The sequence below is a fragment of the Tachypleus tridentatus genome, chromosome 11 (genome assembly GCF_004210375.1).
Source record: "Tachypleus tridentatus isolate NWPU-2018 chromosome 11, ASM421037v1, whole genome shotgun sequence".
NCBI classification, from domain to species: Eukaryota; Metazoa; Arthropoda; class Merostomata; order Xiphosura; family Limulidae; genus Tachypleus; species Tachypleus tridentatus.
In genome coordinates this window covers 55,387,480-55,411,576 of record NC_134835.1, presented here as the reverse complement: position 1 = coordinate 55,411,576, position 24,097 = coordinate 55,387,480, and positions in this window count along the sequence as shown.

Sequence of the window (24,097 nt, the reverse complement as noted above, 5' to 3'; positions counted from 1 at the left end):
TGATTTGTTTGTCACTTTCAATATTAAATTTGAAATTGAACTTTTGACCTGCTACAGATTGAGTTTATTTGAAACTCTCAATTCTCATTTGCTTAAGGAGTTAAGAATACTGCAAATTGCCTTATGAAAAAATGTGGAAAACATTTGTAGAATGGATAGCAACTACCTGTTGAGGAGACACAAATGTAAAGGACGACGTTTCGAAAGTCTTTTGCCTTTCGTCTTTAAGTCAGTATGCGTGTAAAGTGTTGTTGGTCTTTTATAGTGTCTTGGTGGATTGTGATAGTGTGTTATGATTAGTTGAATTATCACTGTTTCTGATTAGAAGAGAGATTTCCTGTAAATTCAACCAATGGTAGCCACAAGCTACTCACCTCTAATCAAGAATCTCTGTTTAGTGAAGGTTTAATAGTGTTAACGTAAACTGATTCTTTGATTTTTCTTGTCTTCCAGAATTTGTCTGTGTCGATGATTTTAGTTTTCTCCCACTCTATTCTGTGTCCAGTTGACGTGGCGTGCTCTGAAATGGCTGAATATTGTGTTTTCATGAGACTTTTACGATCTTTATGTTATTTTATTCTTGTTACAAGTTTTCTTCCTGTGTTTCCAACGTACGTATCATTGCAGGAACATGGAATTTCTTAGATGACGTTTTTGAGATTTTCTTTGGTAGGTCGCTGTTTGTTTTTTACAAGAATAAACCATAAGGTATTGTAGAAGTTCCATTGGACTTCCATGTTGAATTTCTTGGTTACGCATTTGAGGTTTTTATTGAAATGTTGCAGGTATGGTAGGTAAATTGTGGTAGTGGTGGTCACTTTCTGATCATTATTTCTCTCATGGTCTTCTTTAAGGAGTTTTTGATGTAGGAAGAGCTGTAATTATGCTATTTAAAACTATCTACTATTTTTTGCGTTCTGCTTCATGGATGTCTTATCGCAAATGTTTGCTGCTCTCTTGTTTAGACATTGGATCATACCACATTTTATCGAAGTTGGATGATAGGACTGGAAGTGTAGGTATCTGGACGACAAAAAAAAATCAAAGTATTTATTTAAATTAACACTATTGAACCTTCACTAAACAAAGATTTAGGATTATAGGTGAGTAACATGTGGCTACCATTGGTTGAATCTACAGGAAATATCTCCTGTAACCAGAAACAGCGATAATCCAACCAATCATAACACGCTCTCCAGAATCCACCAGGACACTATAAAAGACTGACAACACCTTACACACACACTGACATGAAGACGAAACTCAAAGGACTTTTAAAACGTCATCCTCTACACTTGTGTCTCCATAATAGGCACTTGTCGTCCATTCTACAAAGTTTCATCACGAATATTCTGCCTAAACAATCTATCAAAGAATGTGAAAAACAGTATAACCGGTTAGATGACTTGATGTTGAAGTATTTGCCTTGTCAGATGCTGCAGATGTAAATATTCACAATAACCGAAATGTGTGATGGTGAACCACTGTATGGTCTAAGAAAAGGTGACTAAAAACCACTTCTTCCAGAAATGGATTTTGAGCCATACACATTCATTGTAGGGTCAGTATAATGTATAGATATTAAATTTCATATGAAATGTGCTTTATTAGCCTGATTATGTTTAGATTTTAAACGTTTGTACGTTTTCTCTTGTTTTATACTGTCTTGATTTTTTTATGATTTTTTTCAGATTGTTTGGATGTTTAATTTCCCTAAAGATTTTGATTTAATATATTTGTAATTTTTGGAATCCTTTTGTTTTAAGCGCCCCCCCAATGGCTCAGCAGTATGTTTGCGGACTTACAACGCTAAAAACCGGGTTTCGATACCCGTGATGGGCAAATCACAAATAGCCCATTGTGTAGCTTTGTGCTCAATTCAAAACAACAACAACCTTTTCTTTTTCTCTAATTTTCACTGGATTCTGGACTTTTTATGTTAACTTTTCTATTATGAGGCTTAGATGTCATAACGTCGCATATCATTTAATGAAACCGATTATAGCATTTAGCGACCTGTAGTTTAAAATTAATGTTTTCCTGTGTAAGACTCTGAGATAAGGAAGAGAGTGAACTGGAATAACTTGAAGAGCTATGAATTTAATTTTATCTTTGGATAGCTGTTATAATATATATTTCGAGTTAGATATATTTACATAAGTTATTAAAATTTCTTAAGTTTCTAATTTTATATTTGGCGTATGAAAAATAGTCTATCTGTAGGGATGACATGAATATTTGTACAAAGCAGTAAAAATGGATTATAGGTTTTTATTTCATTTCTACTTAGAATAGTATGCAGCCTTGAATTCTGGTGTACTACAATTAAGATTTTGTCTGAATTTATAGCCGTAAATCAGATTTTCCTTTGACGACATGCATGTAGATGTGGATTCGAATTCATTTTTATGTTGCCCATTGCGCTATAGTCAAGCATAAATATGTCTCTTTTTGTTGTTTTTTTCTAATTTGTTAATACAGTTTTGTTTCACTTGTACACTTTTGATTGTTTCCTACGCTGTCCGAATTCGAAATTATTCTGTATTATTTGTAAACAAACGCAAAGATACACAATGGACTATCTGTGCTATGCTCACTACAGTATCAAAATGCGGTTTCTAACGATGTAAGTGCGAAAATATTCCGCTGTGCCACAAGGGGTCGAAATTATTCTGTGCTATACACTTCTGAAATCTGGTTTGTTTCGTACCATTTAGGCTTTACCTGTTGGATATCAGTAGGAGTCAAAACTATTCAGGGGGTTTTATGAATATGCTGAATACATTTGAAACTAAACCTCTGGTATGGGCATTAACACTTTTATTGATAAGCAGAGAACAACGTTTTGACCTTTCTAGGTCATCTAAAGGTCAACAAAGTAGTGTTTGAAACTGACTGTTGCCGGGTATATGTCTTAGGGACGAGAGTATAAACAGATATGGGATTGTAGTGGTCGTTGCAGTTGGGTGTTAGATTATTAATTAGTATAAGCATAAAGGTGTTCCTTTATATTGGTTTTATGTGTTATATGAGTAAGGTTTTTTGACTTTTGTTTGTTTTATATTTGTTACCTACTCACGCACACCACAACTATACGGCACCCCCAAAAATCACAAACCCGATTGTTCACTACGACCCATAACGTCATACTATGAATAATTTAACTACAACCTTGGTAAATACATAGCGTGGGCATTTTCTAAATATATAACATCAGCCAACTCCTTTCTCAAAGACTCTTTTAACTTTAAATCTATTTTTAATCAACTAAACCATAAAGCCTTAATGGCCAGATTTAATGTAATCTCTCTCTTCACAGAAATCCCAACCACTGAAATCTGCAAAATAGCTTTAGAACTTTATATCCAAGACCCAAACCCATTGATACACATCCCCAGCAACTAATTAGCAAACCTTATTGAATTCACTACCACCAAAACTAACTTTATGTTCAACAACCAAAACTACCTACAAATAAATGGCTTACATACTACTGTGTTACTGGGGGGGGGGGCTTTGAAAGCTTAAATAATATCAAATAAGCCATTGAACAACGTTCTCTAAAAACAGTTTTAGCTTATTAGAACAATGTCTAGCAAATACAGAAGTTACGCTGTTTCTCTATGTGTTACTTTAAATTGAACAAAACCAAATGCCAATAACTCACGGAACTCATGAAATAACTTTGTACTTCTCGTATCAACATTTTTAGCAGACAGAATGCTAGTAATCTGTTTTATAAATTGCATTCGTAACATGGTCAGGTGGTTAGGGGTGCTCGACATCCAATTTGTTGATCGCGGATTTGAATTCGCAACGTCAAACATGTTCGCTCTTTCAGTCATGGAAGTGTTATAATGTGACTATTCAATTTTTATTCGTTATCAAAGAGTAACCAAAGAGTCGGCAATGGATGGTATTAACTACCTTTCTTCTAAAAAATCTATTATTGCTAAATTAGGAACGGTTAGTGTAGATAGTCCTCGTAAGCCTTGCATAAAATTCTAAACAAAACGATCATACTTTTTTGCATGCGTTTGAATGTATGTGACTCAAGATGGGTTACATATAACCCATAATGCTGTTCACTTTACAAGAAATATGATACGTAAAATTAATGGTATGGAATGAACACTTGAAATTCAAATTGAAGAAAACAATCTAGATAATTACTTTGGTTTTAGATGTATACAATAAAAAATCATTAATTAAGTGGATTAAATTAAAATAATAAATTTTTCAACTAACTCATCATCAAATGTAATAAAAGACTTAAGAATAAGAATAATTCATGTCATACTCGACCTAATTATAATTATTACAAAAACTTTGATTATCAAAGTTACAATTTTTTTCCTTCAAATACCCGTCATCATTTTCTTTTAACATATTAGTTGATTAATGATAAGTCTTGTTTTTGATAAAGCAATAAATGTGGTTTCATTATTCGCAGTTGATACACTACAGCTCTTTGCATAAGAACAAACAAACACATTTCCATAAGAGAATAACTCAAACGTATGTCATTCTTGAAAGTGCATTTAGAACAAAATATTGTATCTATAGCGAAACTTCTGAAGCTATTGGCCGCATATTCTATTTGTAAAATATCTAGCCGAAGAAAGACATATAGTACGCGAAATCCTGCAACTATTATCTAAGCTAAAGAAATAACTGTCTATCTTCTAACGTTACCACAACTCAAAGTGCGGGGAATATTTTGTAGTATCACACAGATCTTAACAAGGTTTACTTACTACGAAACTTTCCTCTGTGCCAAAAGGCCAAATTAGTCCTGCAACAAAATATATGTAAGTATTTAATTTCTGTTTGTTTTCTTTGAGTTAATTTGAGAGATTGGTTTAATCGCTCATAATTAGTATACCTGTATAAAGAATGACATACACTTCCGTCGTTTCGGCATACCCGAGAAGCTGATGAAATAAATTCTGTACATTAACTAATTTAAATTTACAAACAAAAGCCCTTTCATCTGTACTTGAAGAACTTAAACGGACCTTCTAGTGATAGAGTTTAAATTCGGAAACTTTAATTTTTCCACAAGGCCGGACCACGTTCAATTATAGAAAAAAATAAAAAGTTTCCACAGCACGGGTATTAAATGTCATTTTCTTTTTTTTCTATCGATCTTTATATACAATGCCAATATTATAGAGCGGAAAAAATACACAATTTTTCTATTTTATTTATGATATGTCACTTTCGAATTTCTTTTTATTTCCTTGCAACTTTTAATATTTTAAATAAAGTGTGTGTGTTTTCTTACACCAAAGTCACAACGGTTTATCTGCTGAGTCCACCGAGGGGAAATCAAACCCCTGATTTTAGCGCTGTAAGTTCGTAGACTTACCGCTCAATTATTTAGAAATCAGCGCCGGCAAGTTATTAATTGCATATGAATATAGCGAGAAAGCATGGTATATTTGTAAAGTCAGGAAATCGTTTTTTAGAAATTCTACAAATGAACAATAACTGTGTTTGATTTACAGTAAAAATAATGTTTTATTACAATGCAGGCCAAAATCTTAAGGCCAATAAACATGTTTTTTTGTTTGTTTTTCTTATAGCAAAGCCACATCGGGCTATCTTCTCAGCCCACCGAGAGGAATCGAACCCCTGATTTTAGCGTTGTAAAAGCGGAGGGCTCCAATAAACATAAAGAAAAAATATGCATTTTGCGTTGATAGACTCAACCACTTACATGAGTAGAGCTTCAAAAATAAAAATTTGAAAAGGGAAAATAAACATAAAAAACACATTTTAGCATTTAATATGGAAAATGTGAACACTATGAAACTAGCCGAAATACTAGCTGGTCAAAAGTTTAAGACAGTTCCAAAAAAAGTCCTAAACAGGGTAGGAAAGCCTAACAAAAGATCTCAGTAGTGAGTTGCACGGCCGTTGTTGCAAATATTTTCAAACATTTGCTTTGGCATGGTCGATATAAGCGTTTCCAGAAGGCTGGTTGGAATGTTATTCCAAGTGGTGAAGATGGCTTCACTAAAATCATGCACTGTTTGGAATTGACATCCATTTCTATATACTTCCCTTGCCATCAACCCCCAAACATTTTCAATGGGGTTCAGTTTGGGCAAATACGCTGAATGATCCAAAAGAATCACGTTATTCGTCTTGAAAAAGTCCTTTGTCCTGCTGAAAGATCCAGTCATTTCCACACAAGCGAAAACCTTCAGTTAATAAGGATGCTCTCTCCAACATATCATCGTAGCCAACTGCTGTTTGACCCCCCTGTATAACCTGAATCTTCATTGTTCCATGGAAGGAGAAAGCACCACAGATCATGATGGAACCTCCTCCACAGTGTCGTGTAGAAAATGTCTCCGGTGGGATTTCCTTATCGTGCCAGTAACGTTGGAAGCCATCTGAACCATCCAAGTTAATTTTTTCTCATCAGAGAATAAAACATTCTTCCACTTTTCTACGTCTCATCTTTGGTAGTTCTCAGCAAATTTTAACCGAGCTGTTTCGAAGTGTGGAAGGAAACATGGTCTTTGAAGACGTTTACAGGCCTTTCTTTAGTAGATACCGTCTTATTGTTTTTGAGCTGCATTCTGCTTCCGTAAGGGACTTAATCTGGTTCGACGATCGGCTGGAATATTGTCGGACAACCCGTCGAATCCTTCTGCTCAACGCAGGCGAAATTTTCTTGGGCCGACCACTTGAAATTCTCATTCCGTATCCCTCAGGGGCTTTTAAGAAATTTGCAACAGCAGTTTCATTACGCCCAACTTCACCAGCGATGGCGCCTTGCTTTTGCAGCTCGACAATTTTTCCACGTTCAAACTCTTTCAACTTTTTAACCTTTGCCATGTTTTTACCAAATGCAACACAGAAAATGTCAGTGGGAGATGTTGACAACGCTAATGCTTGAACACAAATGACTAAATTTCGTTACGTGTTTAAGGATTAACGCTTCGTTTCAGTATGGTCTTAAACTTTTGACTAGCTAGTATTTAGGCTAATTTCATATTCTTTACATTTTCCCTCTTAAATGCTAAAAATGTTTTTATTTTTATTTTCCCTTTTCTTATTTTCATCTTTCGAAGCTCAACTCAAATAAGTGGTTGAGTCTAACAACGCAAAATGCATATTTTTTCTTTATATTCATTGGCCTTAAAATTTTGGCCTGCAGTGTAAATACTAATCCGGGAAGACATCCACAAATTCTTAATATATTTATTACCTGAAAAAAATACCTAGAACTTCTTTCGAGTGTCATTCCAATAATTATTGGCTAATGTAGTAGCTTTATAATATGAAAAGTGAAATGACGCTTTTGACCACGTTATAAAATGAAGCGGGATAAGTATGTGAAATCGTCACCATTCAAAGTTAAAGCCATTTTCAATGTTGATAGAATTTTGAATTTCATCCACATTAACTAAACCCTTGTGTTCAAAAAGCCATCTGCTGCTAACTTAGCTTTAATCATAAAAGAGCACAATAATATACCGCAAGTTAAACATAGATAAGATATTTATACTGATCTTATGAGTGGAAAACATTTCACGTTTCTTAATGTTCAAATACCACATACACTTATAAGACATCTCTGGAAACAAATACGTCAGTTGATTGATGCCAACTTTCCAATAATTCATGGTTACTCTATGTATCTGAAAACAAGACAAACATATTATCATAGTAGCATTATAAAATACATAGAAGTAGAACATCGTATAGTAAGTTTCATAAATAGAAAACTGCAGTGTTTATGGTTTTCACAACAGTTGACATATTTCATATCACTACCTTGCAATTATTCCACGGCGGTTTGAGAATACTTGATTATTTCTTCAATCCATTATAGCCAGTTTCAAAACTTGGAGCACATGTTACGCTTTTCACAAAAGTATAGGGGATAAATCTGTTGAAGCTTGTTACAAAATTACCTTATGAGATATAAGACTTATTTCATGTTAACGAAAAACTGATGAAGGTTGTTCACGGTAACATTTTTTCGAATATACGATATTTTGTCTTGATTTCGAATCTATAGAGAACACCTTGCTTGAGTTACACTTGTAACAAAAATTCTTGTCACAACGCTCGCTACACTACGCCATTTTTCAATAAAGCAGATGTATCTTTACTATCGTATCTAAAGTTTTAAAATTGAGCGAAACTTATCGCAGGCAATAAATCAATACCGCTTTCCAATAACTAAAAATATCATAATAATATTATACTCCAATGTTGACTTTAATAATTTTCAGATCCGTTGTGCTGATATCGGTAAGGTAATAAAATGTCGATTATTAAAATATAATGAAGGAATAAATGGATGACATTTGTTGTTTGTAAATGATTTTGAAATTATGCATATATTTTACTGCTATGATTTACTGAAATGACATATAAAGTTACAAGTGAAGGTAAACATAATATAACTTAGTTATTTAGTATGATAAATATTATATTCAATAGAAGAGCTTACGTACATATTTTATTTTGCGTGACTGTTTATGAATTAATTTTCTTCACATACATATATACATACACAATAAATCAGTAATAAATACATTAATATGAGAACGTAAAGATCTTAGTTTATTAATTCTGTTAAATATTTCTATCTTTTTAGTTGGACCTTTAATGAAGTTCATTGAAAACAATAATTATTAATTTCTTTAAAGGAACTTGGGTTTAAAAAAACCTATGAATACCATTGTTTCACACATACCCATTCACACAAATGATCTAAAATCAACACGTGTATTTAAATATAACGGCTGCTTAATTAATTTATTTTCTTTTGCAATTATTTACAAAGAAAAATCTTAAATTTACTAATTGAGCTATTATTATATATTTTTAAACAGTTAATACACGTTGCTAAAATTGCCCAATTATTATATTTATAAGAGAAAACATACTTTTTTTGGTTTGTTGTTAAGCGCAAAGTGACATAAAAGTTATCTGTGCCGTGCCCATCTTACCTAAAATTTAAGGTTATAATCCCTTAAGTTATCCGTGGAGCCACACATATAAGAGAGGGTGTACTAAAAATAAATAATTTATTTGTTAAATATATAAAAAAACTACTAGATATAAAAATACATTTTAAAAGTAACGTTGCACCCCGCTAGTACAGCCGTATGTCTTCGGATTTACAACGCTAAAAGCAGCGGTTCGATTCCCCTTTTTGGGCTAAGCAGATAGCTCGATGTGGCTTTGCTATAAGGAAAACACAAAAGTAAATTTTACAACTTATGAGACCTTGATATCATTCAAGACCAGAACTTAAATGAATTAGAATGCAATCAACCTAATAATCACATTTTAGTATTTTTTTAACCCTTAGATAACAGCTGTTGTTATTAAAATATTTGTTTTATATTTCTTAAGCATATATTGTATAAAAATAGAGCTGTATTTTATAGAAGATAAACTACCAACTAAAATATGTGAAACACTTTTAAACTCCTGCATTTGATTGTGTTAATTTTATTATTTATTTTTTAAATTATTTAATCATTGTTATAAAATAGCTATATTTAGTCATGTTGTAATAGTGTATAGTTACAGAATATGTTCGAAATCTAAACATTTTACTCCTGTTAAAACTTTGACAAAAACAAATTAAAAGTGAGAGAAATATTTCTCATGCTCTAATATTTATATCTGCAAAATCGGAAGCCTTTGACAAAACAAAAACACATCTTCAGAAGATATTTCACAGGCTGATAGAACTGAAATATGCTTTATTGACGGAGCAGCGATTGTGCACAACGCGGTAGGGCGTACAGCGACACACCTCATTAGAACTACATAGTTCAATATTGATAAAGCTTTATTTTGAGCCTTACGGCATGTGCGTTATTAGAAAATATTAGAGCTCTGATCAATATATCTTAATCAGCCAATAGTCACATCTTAATTACTTTATACAGGACGTATAAAAGTACCCAGTTCTAACGCTTAATAAACAAAGACATTGTTAATTTACTTGTTTCAAAATGTTTGCTGTTAAAAAGATAACTTTGAATTAAGACACTCCAAAGAACATAACGTTTTCTGATCGTAGCCTCATTTTCTACTCCTGAAAAAAGGCTTAAGTTTTCAAGCCTTATTTATAATTATGATTTCGCCACCCTCTTATTTCTTATTTGCCAATTAATACATATTATTAAATCGGGTTTTAATAATTAATACTAATCATTGCCAAAAGACCCTGCATGGCCAGGTGAGTTAAAGCGTGCCACTCGTAATCTGAGGGTTGCTGGTTTGCATCCCGGTCGCGTCAAACATGCTCGCCCTTTCAGCCGTGGGAGCGTTATAATGTGACGGTCAATCCCACTATTCGTTGGTAAAAGAGTAGCCTCAAAGTTGGCGGTGGGTGATGATGACTAGCTACCTTCCCACTAGTCTTATACTGCTAAATTATGGACGGCTAGCGCAGATGGCCCTCGAGTAGCTTTGCGCGAAATTCAAAAACAAAAAACAAACATTGCCAAAAATATATATGAATTATATGCATCGCTCTACATATTTCTGAATTCTCTTTTACACAGTTTATTTTGTCATTTATTGTTATAGATACTTTAAAAGTTTGTTTTTGTTCACAAAAAACAAACGCGATTAAAATTTTCATCCTAAATGAAGCGTGGGCTAAACGACAACGCCAAATATCTCTACAGGGTTTAGATATAGCTGTTTAATTTTTGAGCAACTGTATGACCGGTTCAACCAAATAGCGAGGTTGACTCTCACTTCTAAAACGCACCCAGGGTTGAAGGTGTAGAGCGTGTTATAAACTAGCTCAAACGACGAAACCGGGCTCCGACATGGCCAAGCGTGTTAAGGCGTTCGACTCGTATTCCGAGGGTCGCGGGTTCGAATCCCGGTCACACCAAACATGCTCGCCCTTTCAGCCGTGGAGGCATTATAATGTTACGGTCAGTCCCCCAATTCGTTGGTAAAAGAGTAGCCTAAGAGATGGCGGTGGGTGGTGATGACTAGCTGCCTTCCCTCTAGTCTTACACTGCAAAATTAGAGACGGCTAGCGCAGATAGCCCTCGAGTAGCTTTGCGCGAAATTAAAAAAAAACAAAAACACGAAACCATGGAAACACATAAACGACCGTTTTGTTGTTGTTTTTTAATATAAGAAAATATGTTGATGAGTCATCAAACTTCGCCAACGCCTTTATTATTAAATATATAAAATAATAAAATGCCTCGAAAAACAAATAAGCTATATTTATGCTATATTTTAATTTCATGGCAGCTCTAATTCTTTCAACAACTAAATAGTTTGTAAGATATACTGCTACTAGCTTTTATAAATTTCACAATCAAGTCAAAGTAGCAAAGATTTTAAAAAACTTATGTTATCATTATTTCTGCGTCCTAGTAATTAATATTTTTTTCCGTCAGATATTATACATATATGTATACGTATATGACCTAGAGGTCATGCAAAATTATCTAAATTATACAAAATGTATCTGAAAATATTATCGTAATGATATTTCATTGAACTTCTTGAATTGTATAATGCTAGAAAGCTTTATGCAGCGTGAACTAATCTTGCGAAAACAATAAAGAACAGTTTTGACATAGTACTAGTGACTCTCTAATGAAGATCATGTTTGTTTGGTTTTTACAGCTCTTACAACTAGCTTTATACCGAAGTCGTTCATATAGTAAATATTAACTTCAGTGATCATTGTTTACCATTGAGTGTCAGTTGAACATTTTTCAAAGTACATAAAGAGAACAAATATGTTATTTTGAAGTGAATGTGGAGCCTCACCAAGTGGTTTTAGTCCATGTCGCCACGTCCTCTTATTCTCTATCTAGAGCCATTTAAAAATAATTCTGCAGCTTAAGATCCACTGTAATGGGATCTATCGTAAGGTTGACGTGACTAAATCACGCCACTACTCAATGAAATATACCTCATTCCTTATAGCACACAAGTATCCGTTTCAATATCCATTTACACAGAAGTTCATTTGTGTTGCATCTTACAACTTGACTGGCATGTCTTCGTATGAAATAACAAAAATATCTGTGTGACTCTTTATCTGCTTCAACTTTGCAAAGGTTGAAAGGATATGTCGAGGAAGTAATCTGTGTGTATCTGATTTGTGTAGCTTTTTCATGCAAGTTATACTTTCTAGTTATATTCAGTACTAAGCTTGGCTCAAGTGAACGGCTTTTGCTGCTGTTCTTTTCAGTTCGTGAATCCTCTTCTATTCAAAAACACTTCACTTTGCCTACTGCGAGTCAGTAACAATATGCATTGTTGCCAAGGTCTTTTTATGTTATTTTTATGATCCTTGTTCCCAAAGTTGATCAATATTTTTTTGTATTTAATTGTCATTAGTACATAGTATATCCTTGTCTTGCAACTCCTTGATTCAAACCAGTTTTCGTTGGTATCACACTATCTACAATATGCTAAACAAAATTTGTTTGTTTAAAGTTAAGCACAACGCTACAGAATGAGCTATCTGTGTTCTGTTCACCGCAGGTATTGAAACCTGGTTTCTAGTGTTGGAAGACAGCAGTCATGTAGCTATGCCACTAGAGGGCAATAAATAATGTAAAAATATAGTTACGTCACGACATGTATTGGCCGTGGGTGTCACAAGAAATTACTAATTTGTTTGTTACAAATGGCTTTAATGTAACGTAATACCCTCTGTATACGTGGTATTTAAATACTTTCATCTGTAATGCAGAATTATTAAACATGTTGTACGATTCCACGCTTTTGAGATTGATAAAAGAAATTGACTTTTTTATGATTTGGGTTAACGACCTTTCGTTTCCTTCTCCACCGATATTACAATGGTTTTAGAAGCTATTTCCAGAAGAAAATGTATATATGTTTGGTCATCTTTCATGATGCGGGTGAATCAAAACAAAGTATTATTGCAAGAAAAGAATTTATAACCATGAAATGAATAACTTTATTTCGGCATTTGGGCTTAAAAAACATATTAAATATGAGAAAGATTAATCGAAAAATATTTTTTTGAAAATTTTTGTCTGATATTAAATTTTTTCCGTGTAAGTTTTTGATCTAATAATATCAAGCTGGACACATTTTATTCAAAAGTAGTGCGTAGGGTTGTCTGAAGAAAATTTGACATCAGAAATAAACCCAATTACCCAAATGATTGCTGAAAGCGTACTTCACTAAAACTCTTTGTTACTGAGTTGTTGTTTTTTTAATAATAACTTAAAAATTTTATAAATAATATGTTTGTTTTCATATATTTTCGTTACCTATTTTTTTCATTTAAAAATGTAGAAAATTAATACCCTCCGTGTAAGTAATTATTCTCTGTATAAAAAAAAAGGTATAACTGAAATTATCTGTTGAGAATTACTTTGTAACAAACATACTAACATTTTCTTACATTGTAATGATTTGAATCTTGGTTTAATTTCAAATTTTTTATTTGTTTGTCTTATTTGTTTTAACTTGTATGCCTGAAATGTTTAAACAGCATTTTACTTGAAGGTGTAATTTTATTCAAAAGTTTTATATTTGTAGTTAATATCAAGTAAGTAACCATGATTAACAAAGACTTTGGAGTTGTTTCTCTTAAACTACTGAAACGTTGAACAAAATTAAAATGAAATTATGAGGTAAACAATATAAAATAACACTAAAATATATTTGCTTGATAACATTTCTTGTGTTGTCTTGTCATTAAAAGCGAAAATAAATGTATTCTATTTATTCTCAAATGGGCCAGGATGGCCAGGTCGCACTTGACGCCAGATCTAAGGATTGCGAGTTCGATTACTCGTCACTCCAAACGGACTTGTCCTTTCAGCCGTGGGGGCGTTATAATATATTGGTCAATCCCACTATTCGTTGATAAAAGAGTAGGCGGTGATGACTAGATGCCTCCCTCCCAAATTACACTGCTAAATTAGGGACGGCTAGCACAGATAGCCCTCGTGTAGCTTTGCGCGAAATTCAAATAAACATTTTTATCTCTGAATTGTAAATAATATTTTTATAAATTTAGTAATAAAAAATAGATGCAATTAATTGAAATTAGACGTAATTATTATCTATATTATATTTCAAATGTGTCAGTAATTACTAAGTTACCTTAAGGTGTGTAACGGAAGTTCTGTTTGGCAGTTGTTGTTTTTTTTAAGCTATTCGTGTGCTATCTGCGATAGCCGTCCTTAATTTAGCAGTGTAGTATGTTAAGATAATCAATGTTACAGAGTTTCCGAATAAAGTTAATCAATAATGTCTATTAAAAATATATAAGAAGGTTTTTTTGCAAAAATTATTTTTACTAAACTTATTGATGATCGTGATTAAAAATTGAATAACAAAAGTGTTTAAACTATAAAATAAAATTTTGAGAGTGAACTAAAGTAAGAGAACTTAAGATTTTATTTTTCGCAACGATTGATTAAAGTTATATAGCAGTTTTGGTTATGAAATAAAGTAACCTCCCTAAATCTAAATCAGTTTTAATGATATACATTTTGAATACCTCGCTAATAACGCACATTTTACGCACAATCAACAAGAGATTAGATACTTTGGATATTTTTCTTGGAAATTAATATTATAATAATTTGCCTTCTATGAGGGCAGAAGTATCTAATTTTACTCAATCAACTTTTATTTGTTTGTTTATTTTTGACATTTTTTAAACTGTCCCAAAAGGTATAATTTTCAATTTCAACTCAATACCACTTTACTTCTTATTTTGTTCTAAAACAGGTGAAAAGTTCAAAATCCGGTTTTTATCGTATTAAACGTTTCTAGAACCAAAATCGTAATATCAGTTAAAAAAAATTAGCGATCTATAAAAAAATCAAATCCTTTATGTGACACCATTGTTGGGAAAACGTGTTTTTATCATTGAACATATGGATTCCGTAATAATGCAGTCTTTACATATTTTATATTTATAGTGATTAGGTTTACTTTATAAGTAAAATAAGGTTCACCTTGAAGTATATTGTCTGTTCGTAAAACATTTTACTTCACTATGAAGCTGCTACGCGGTCGATACATAAGCAGAAAAATCAACGAGTTCTCAATGGTTGATTTGATCGACACGATACAGAGTAGGCTCACCGTCGGCAACTGCAGTTAGCCCATCCACATCACTTAGTTTCGTCTTCTAATCGAAGCTTGGTTAGGATGCACTGGCTGACATCTTACCAACATTTCTTCTACATGAAGACACATGAGTATAATAACACTAGTTGTCATTTTGCTCGGATATTTGATGATTTATGGGTAATGGGTAAGTCATCAAAACATTTGGTGACTTAAAAAAGATAAATTATTATATTGTTATACAAGTTTTCCTGTCGGTGATTACGCTTTTGGTAGTTTCACAGTACTCATACTAACACATAAATATTCAGATAACTAAACAATTTGTACACTCGATTGATATACTTTGGATATTTCAAATAACAAAATAAATATATATATATATATATATCTACCATATTAATAAATATTAGAGTTAGAATTGACTTCAATTAGAAGTTGTACCTTTTATTACCTTCTCCAGTGGCTCAGCAGTATGTCTGCGGACTTACAACGCTAAAATCCGTATTTCGATACCCGTGATGGGCAGAGCACAGATAGCCCATTGTGTAGCTTTGTGCTTAATTCAAAACAACAACCTTTTATTATTAAACAAAGGAGTCTTATTGTCTTAATATGGAGTTTTTAATTTTCTCATTTTCCATTGAAAAAGAAATATTTAAGAAAATGTTAAGTATTTCTTATAAATTTCATTAATTATAATATTTGAAAGAAATTTTCGTGACTTTTTTCTCTCTCTCTGTCTCATGCAAGTACAGAAATATGACTCAGATACATTATAAAACTACTTACTTATAAACTTACCCAAGGAAACAATGTAAAAATATTTATTACTAACTCATGTTTGTCTGTTTTTATGCGGAAACTACAAAGTTTTGATATAAATTGACAGGTCGGGAGTTTGCTTTTTTAACCCATATTTTAATTTATAGTACTAGAATCGTATTGAGCTTTAATTTTGAAATAACTGGTATAGATCGGTTCCACAATTATATTAAATTGATCTAGATCACTGCAATGTGTGATCAAGAAATGACTGTATTATTTTATGTCATTTTTTCATATCTCATTATAGTGAAAGACTTTTAAAGACTAATGGGATGATTATATACATGCATTTCACATATACTCTTCAAAACAAGAAATGCAAAAGGGATATTTTTGTTATTTTAAAGAGAAATATATGTAATAACGTTGCAAGCTCAGAGTATGTGATGTTACACGTGTTAAGACACTGATTGTCAGACCAAAATGACAATAAAAGTTGTGCATTTTGAAAACGGAGAAAAACATCGGATTTTTCGCAAAACGCATGCGTGTCCAATAAATTTGTATGAGAGATCTGCATGTTCTGCAAGTGCAACATGTGCAAAGTCCCTATAAAAGTGACGGGTTCTCGGTTTCCATAGCTCAGTGTTAAGCCACCGACACGCAATACAGTTACGCCAAGACTGACTGAAGCACAACGCAACAACGCCATTGGTCGCTTGGAAGCAGGCGAATCTCGATCAGATGTTGCCAGATCTGTGAATGTCCACCCAAGCACCATCACAAGGCTATGAAATCGTCACCAACAACATGGATCAACTCGTGACCGTCCACGATCTGGTAGACCTCGTGTGAGCACGCTAGCACAAGATCGCAACATCCGGTTACGTCACCTTCGGGATAAGACCATCACTGCGACGTCTACTGCCTCAACCATACCAGGGCTGCGTAGGATTTCCGATCGGACCGTACGCAACCGTCTACGAGATGCAGGAATCCGACCTCGACGTCCAGTCAGAGGCGTCATCCTCACCCAGCAACATCGTCAAGCACGGCTGCAGTGGACTCGGGCACATCGTGTATGGCCTCATCGACGATGGAGGCATGTTTGGTTCAGCGATGAATAACTTTTTATGCTTCGTAGGCAGAATGGAAGGACCCGTGTTTACCGTTGCCGAGGTGAACGTTTTGCAGCAAACTGTGTGCAAGATGTTGACAGATTTGGTGGTGGCAGCGTCATGATGTGGGCTGCCGTCGCCTACAATGCCAGAACAGACCTTTTGCACATTGGAGGAAATTTACGGCTCAACGATACGTTGACGAGATTCTTAGGCCCCATGTGCAACCCATCATGGTGAACGTAAATGACGTTTTTCAACATGACAACGTCCGTTCTCACACAGCCCGACTCACCACTGTCTTCTTGAGACACCACAACATCAACGTTCCTCCCTGGCTTTCCAGATCACCAGATTTAAACCCCATCGAACATCTTTGGGACGAGTTGGACCGACGTCTGCGACGGCGACAACCTCAACCGCAGACTCTACCTCAGCTTGCAGCAGCTTTGCAGGCTGAATGGACAGCCATTCAACAGTTTGTGTTCTTTTTGTTACACGCATGAGAAAATAGACTCAGTTTAATCTACGTATTTGACAACATTTCCGAATGCTGTAAGATATTCATTAAAAATAGTTATAAAATGAATATCTTACAGCATTCGGAAATGTTATCAAATATGTAGATTAAAATCGCGGGCACGAAAACAAGTTGTGTTATTCAATCAGCTGCTAAAAAAACTGATATCAGAATGCAGCCAAGGCAATCAGTTTTATTGGATACGTAATTTTATAATTATTTCGTACATAAGTAAACGCTAAATGACAAGTAACTCATATCTGTGGTATATTTAACAAAAATTACAAACAAGATAACAAAACAATTTAAACCAAATATATAGTTTAATTGTTTTTTATCAAGGAATTAAAATTATGTGTTCAAGAACATTGGTTGTCTCTTTTAGCTTCTTGTTTATAACAAATAACATTTTTCTTTCGTTATTTTATTTTGTGCAACCAAGCTGTTGATGATTTAGATATTATATCTTTTTATGAAAAAAAACTACAATTCTTCTTTTAGTCTACATCATATAGAATAACCCATTCATCGTCTACCTAGATATTTCTTAAGTAATTACAGTAAACAAAAATCTGACACAATATCTTTCAATCCTCTGCTGGTTGATAAATTGCAAATGTTTGTTTGTTTGGAATTTCACGCAAAGCTACACTAGGGCTATCTGCGATAGTAGTCCCTAATTTGGCAGTGCAGGACTAGAGAGATGGGAACTATTACTCACCATCCACCGCCAACTCTTGAGCTACTCTTTTACCAACGCATAGTGGGAATAACCGTGTTATTATAACGACCCCATGGCTGATAGCTCGAGCATGTTTGATGTAATGGGGATTCGAATCCACGATCCTAAGATTACGAGTCGAGTGCATTAACCACCTAGCCATTCCGAACCGAATTACAAATTAAATGGCACACTGCACTGTAATAAAATACAAGGTACAATGTAAACAATTAGAGCCCCCCGCTAATACAGCGGTGAATCTACGAATTTACAACGCTAAAATCAGGGGTTTCATTCCCTTCGTTGGACTCAGCAGATAGACCGATGGGGCTTTGCTATAAGAAAAACACACAAACACACAAACAATTAGGAGCAAATAATCAATATCAAAACAAATTATTTGTTCCAGTAAATTTAGTATATCACACATGCACTAAAAATATTGTAAGAAAGCAGCACTGCCATGACAAAGAGGACCACACAAGTGATTACAGTGTAAACATAATACACCATAATTTCATCATATATTCACTTTGGTAACCTCATCAAAGTGTAAACATGTGTAACACATGTTCATTAACTTCCAATGTACAGTTTTTGATACTATCCTGTCAATTCCATGTGAGACACATGCAGTTAAATATTTTTCTCTGTTGTAAAAGTGTAGCATTGTATTTAAAATATAAGCTAAAACAGATATCTCGAAATCATAGTTATATGCCCCATCAACAGTCATATAACTGCGCAAGGTATCTCTCAACACTGTCTAAGCTGCCATTGTTTCTATTTAAGTGGTCTTGGTGACTACCAGCCTCAATGCCACTTACTACTTCAGTTATTTTTAGTGTGTGGGGAATAAGTACACTTCTAAGTAGAAAATATTTCTTTTAAGAGTCAGTTAGTATCTAAGACATAACTTGTAAAAGGCAATTTCCATTGCTTCTAACGCGATATAAAGATACAGCACATGGTAGAATTAAAATGACATCTGATCTACCTGAAGAACATTGAAATGGATGCACAAATCTCAGGGCTAGTAAATTACAAGGTTTTTTTCAGCCAGCCTGGTCATCAGGATATTACCAGCAATTAGGTAATTCAATTATTAGCGCAATGAGCATATCAACAGTAGTTATCTCACAGTCTTTGTAAGTAACTGTAGTGGAATCGGATGTATTTATACTCTTCATATCCAAGATACCTTTGGCTTTAAAAGTAACAACACCAAGTACTACTTTGTTCTTTTTTTTTTAGAGGTGAAACGTATTCAATGAATGGTTCAACCAATTTTGTTTTATAAATGACTTCGTTTTTCAATGAATTGCCTTCTTAAAACTTACTATTAACTACCTTTTAAGCATCATTAGTTACTGGCATTTCTACAACACCCAATTTATTGCCCGTTGCAGGCATAGATAATGAGTCCAGTCAATGCTAGAAGTGCTCTCATTAGAAAACAAGTACACATATTTCGACCCTTTGGACCAAGATGCAGTTGTTAAAGTTGAATCATTACATTGAATCAATTTTCTATTCACCGACATTACACTTATATATCCAATACCAGCGTTCCTGTATTGCCTGTAGTGCAACACTTGATTCCAATTTAAAAAAGATAGACATCTACTTTAAATGAACTACTCGACACAGATTTAACAGTAGGCGTTCGCCTTGTCTTATCACTACCTGTTTTACTTTCCCAATCATTAAAATTTTCTGTTGAGGAGTATCAAGCCGGGTGCGCACCTTGAGTAGTATGTTACAATTTTTACATAAATTGCTCTTTTGAATTCTCCATTCTTGAGCATACTTAAGCAAATCATTCATTCTTATACTGTTTTAAGTCTCATGAACCGATATATTCATGAACGGTTTTCTTTGTTTATATCAATAATCGTATTGCATTTAGGATAAAAGTTTTTGTAGTAATACTATAGTTTGTCAAAGAAGATAGTACAATGGTGCACAATGGCTTGATGAAAATGTACAGAATCTTGTTGACAATCAACATCAAATGGATCACCAAACTCATTACATATACGAGTGTATATAAGGCTATGTGGTCAACATTTTTATCGTTCTTAGTGAATAGTTTAGTAGATTCATTTAAGTCTCTAATAAATTTGTCACGCATAGCTTTGCAACACAGAATGCTTTGTAGTATGCTTTCATTATAGCTTGACATTCAGTCACCTTTAATAAAAACCTTACGGGGTGAAAAAGTAATATTTTTCGTGCGTGATTACTAAATAGTTGATAAATTACTAAGACTGATTTTGTTTCACGCCACTGTCTGTCAGGAACAGCTTTGGACTTCTTACTGTAAGAAATTAACAATGGTAGAATGGTTGACATTTCTTCCAGACATATAAGTATTCCATTATAGAAGGTTTTAATGGTTTCATAGAATAAGAATTAATGTTCATCAAGTGAAAACCAGACAGACTTGTGACTCTAGACATTCCACCATAGCTGTTGCCTCAGGTAAGGATTATGTTGCCAATTTCTGTGAGTACATTTACAGAGCTATTTCTTACTATTTGTGAATAGTGCTAGCATTTGTACTTGCATTTAAAAACTGGCACTAGATAACAAAAGATTTATCCAATGCATGGAATTTATAAATTTACTATTTCCACTTTACGTTCATGACCATTACTAAAGTTTATATTTATGCTATCAACAACACTGGATGGATCTATGCTATACTTAAAACATTTTACATATTGCTCCATTTACGAGTTCAAGCGTCACGTTAATGTTTTTCCTGAGCATATCCTTGCAGTTAATCTTTATTACTATTTATTGTTCTAAGCCAGCTGTGAAAGTACTGTCGTCACAAGATTTAGAAAGCTTGTAACCACTACTTTATAACTTATAAACTTTTGATATAAAGTATCCAAGTTGTAAAGTATTTTGCCGAATCTAGAAACAGGGAAAGAATTTCTTTTTCATTAAGATTTTTAAGCATTTCTCTGTCTTGCTCATCATAAAGGTTAGAAAGTGATTTTACCACTTATTGTATTCTTCCTCGTATGCTGATATAACTGAAACACAACTTGCTTTCTTCCATCATCCTAAGATCTTCAGAAGTAGCATGACCAAGATTAACTCTAGATAGTATAGAAACAAAGTCTTGTTCTTATTTCTCTTGCATATTTATCATCAACACATCATAGGAAAACAAAGTTTCACACAATTTTTCACACCCAATTTGGAGGACATTACCTGCCGTGGGCCGATATTGTGGAGTCTTTATATGTTACACTAGCAGTATTAGCAATTTGTGAACAGTTAAATCATTAATATTAAATGCAGAAATACTTCTCGATGATGCAACGGCAAAATTTGCATCAGTTTCTGGCTGAACCTAAAAACTTAAATATTTCAGCATTGGAATCCAGAGCAAAATTTACCTGGGGGGTTTATGTTAGTCTTTGTCTTGTTAAGCACTTTGAGTTGGTCCTCTTTCATCTTTCGAATCATCTCATTCACATCTACTTGTTCACCATGATGAATGACATCTTCAAAATCTACCATAGCGTCCTGTGCCTCAGTAACAACATATTGCAATGGAGTACCAGCAGGAAAGTCAATGTTTTGCTTTTCTTCAGCTTCTATCTCTGCTTTGATGTTCTTGAATTAGTTCACGTACTTTTGTGTCCGCTTCTTGAAAACAAAGAAGTTGTTCATGGTATTTTAAGTAATTCAGTAGACTATATTTACAAGCATTAAATGCTTTATTGCAATTAGAGCAATCTTGTACTAGGTCAGTAACTTCTCTCAAGGGTTTAGACAACAACAACATGGAATAGAAATATTTTTCTGATTATTGTTATGGGTTATACCTGTAGTGGTTGAATGTGTATGACCGTATATTTTCTAAAAAAGTGATCAAACATACGATAAAATGTAACATTATCGCTGAGCTGCTAGTTCACTATTTAATACCAAGGTATAAAATCATGCATAATTATTTTCAAGAGCAGGTGGTATGTTGGGATAATAAGTATCAATTTAAAAATTACACAGTAGATTTTCAGAATAATCAGGCAACATATTCACATTGTGGTTTTCCATAACACTGCGATTGTGAACCATGTTTACATCAACCCCTTGTAATACAATACCTGGATCTGTGCTGTACAGTGGGAAGCCTATTAATGTGTCACTGACTTCCAAAGTACCATATTCCGGAAAAGGACTCATTGTTGATTTGGTGGAGTTTAGCTCAGTAAATGCAGTATTGGCACTATACCTCAGCATTAAATTTGAATTTTGTAATATACCAACATAGAATCATCGACTTTTCTCCTATGAATTGCAGATCCCTATTCTTTTCATAAGCAAACAACACTGCAGAGTTGTAGTCACTTATTATAAATTCATTATCTTTGTGTGGAAGACTGTATAAGCGTAAATTGTCAGTCAATGCTTTCTTTCTGGTTATATTGATTCAACAATATTCTCAAGAAATAATATTTTCCTTTCAGGTCTTGTGAAACCAAATTAACAGACGATTCTAATACCAGATTTGGTTTTCTTTTACATTAAACGGTAACTGTTGTCAGAGAGAGACTGGTATTTTGATGTGTGTGAGTATGTGTGTGTCCACCAAGGGAAATCAAGCTCCTAATTATGGCATTGTAAATCCGAAGACTTACTACTATCCCACTAGGGAAACAGGTATTTTGATACGCTTTTTTTTTTAAATATTGGGCATAGGCTTTTATTTTTAATCTAGCAAGCAGTATATTTCGAAATAAATGCAACATTTTCTTCGTTTGTGTTTGCCCCAGTCAAAGGAGCACAATCTCTTCAAAGTTTCAAATTAAAATTGTGTAATCTACGTCCTTGGCATTCTCTTCTTCAAAAATAGTCGGTGACTGCGTTAAGACGAGCATCATTTGATTAAAAGGATGCTAAGGTTCCTTTAACCTTGTTTTCGATAAATCTAAAAGTTGATATTGTGCATAAATGAGCTATTTCAAAAGGATTAATCTTAAGTAAATATTCTCTCATTCTAAATTATTTCCGCCAGACTCAGAGTGAAACCCAGTAGTTGGACCATAATTCAGAGTCATTGCATTTAGGTCGTTTTGCACTCATATCCAGCACTGCTAACTATTTTGTAAACAAGCAAGTATACTGGTTAAAATCCCTTTAAATTATTGACTTTCTACCATTTCTAATAAAATTAAATACAGAACAATGTTTCAACTTTCTTACATCTTTTTCAGGTTAAAAAAGAGTACTGTTATCATGCCAATTTTTCATGTGGATGAATAACTATTAATCTGTGAAAATTCCATTGTTTAGCTGACGTATAGTGTCATAATGAAGACAGTAGAACAGAAACTGCTGATTTAATCATCAATGTGAATCACTTACTTGCATGTTTGTTGATTGATGTTGCTTATTGTTACCACATGGAAAAAATCTGGGAGATATAATAAATCTAACTGCTTGCAGAGTGAATCTAGTGCTGCTACATTAATATGTAGCATTTGGTTGGTAAAGATCAGTAGCCTTTTTATTCCCCCTAGAAACGTGTATTTTGTATATAGTATAGTTTGACACACCTCTGCTTCCTCTTCTTACACATTTTTTTCTGATACTTCTCTGTCAGGAAGATGCTCACATTGTACTTTTGCGTCATTCTCTTGCTCTATGGCAATTTAAGCAATTAATATCAATCTTGGTTTTTATCATAACAAATTCAGTCATTCATTGGTCTAATGATAAATCTGATACTGATGTTAGTAAACTAATATGATAAATTTGATCAATGTCTTGCAATTTACAAAGAGCCTAATGCACCTTATGCATGTCAAGTATGTACTGTCAAACTAGTTAGAAAGTGAACAG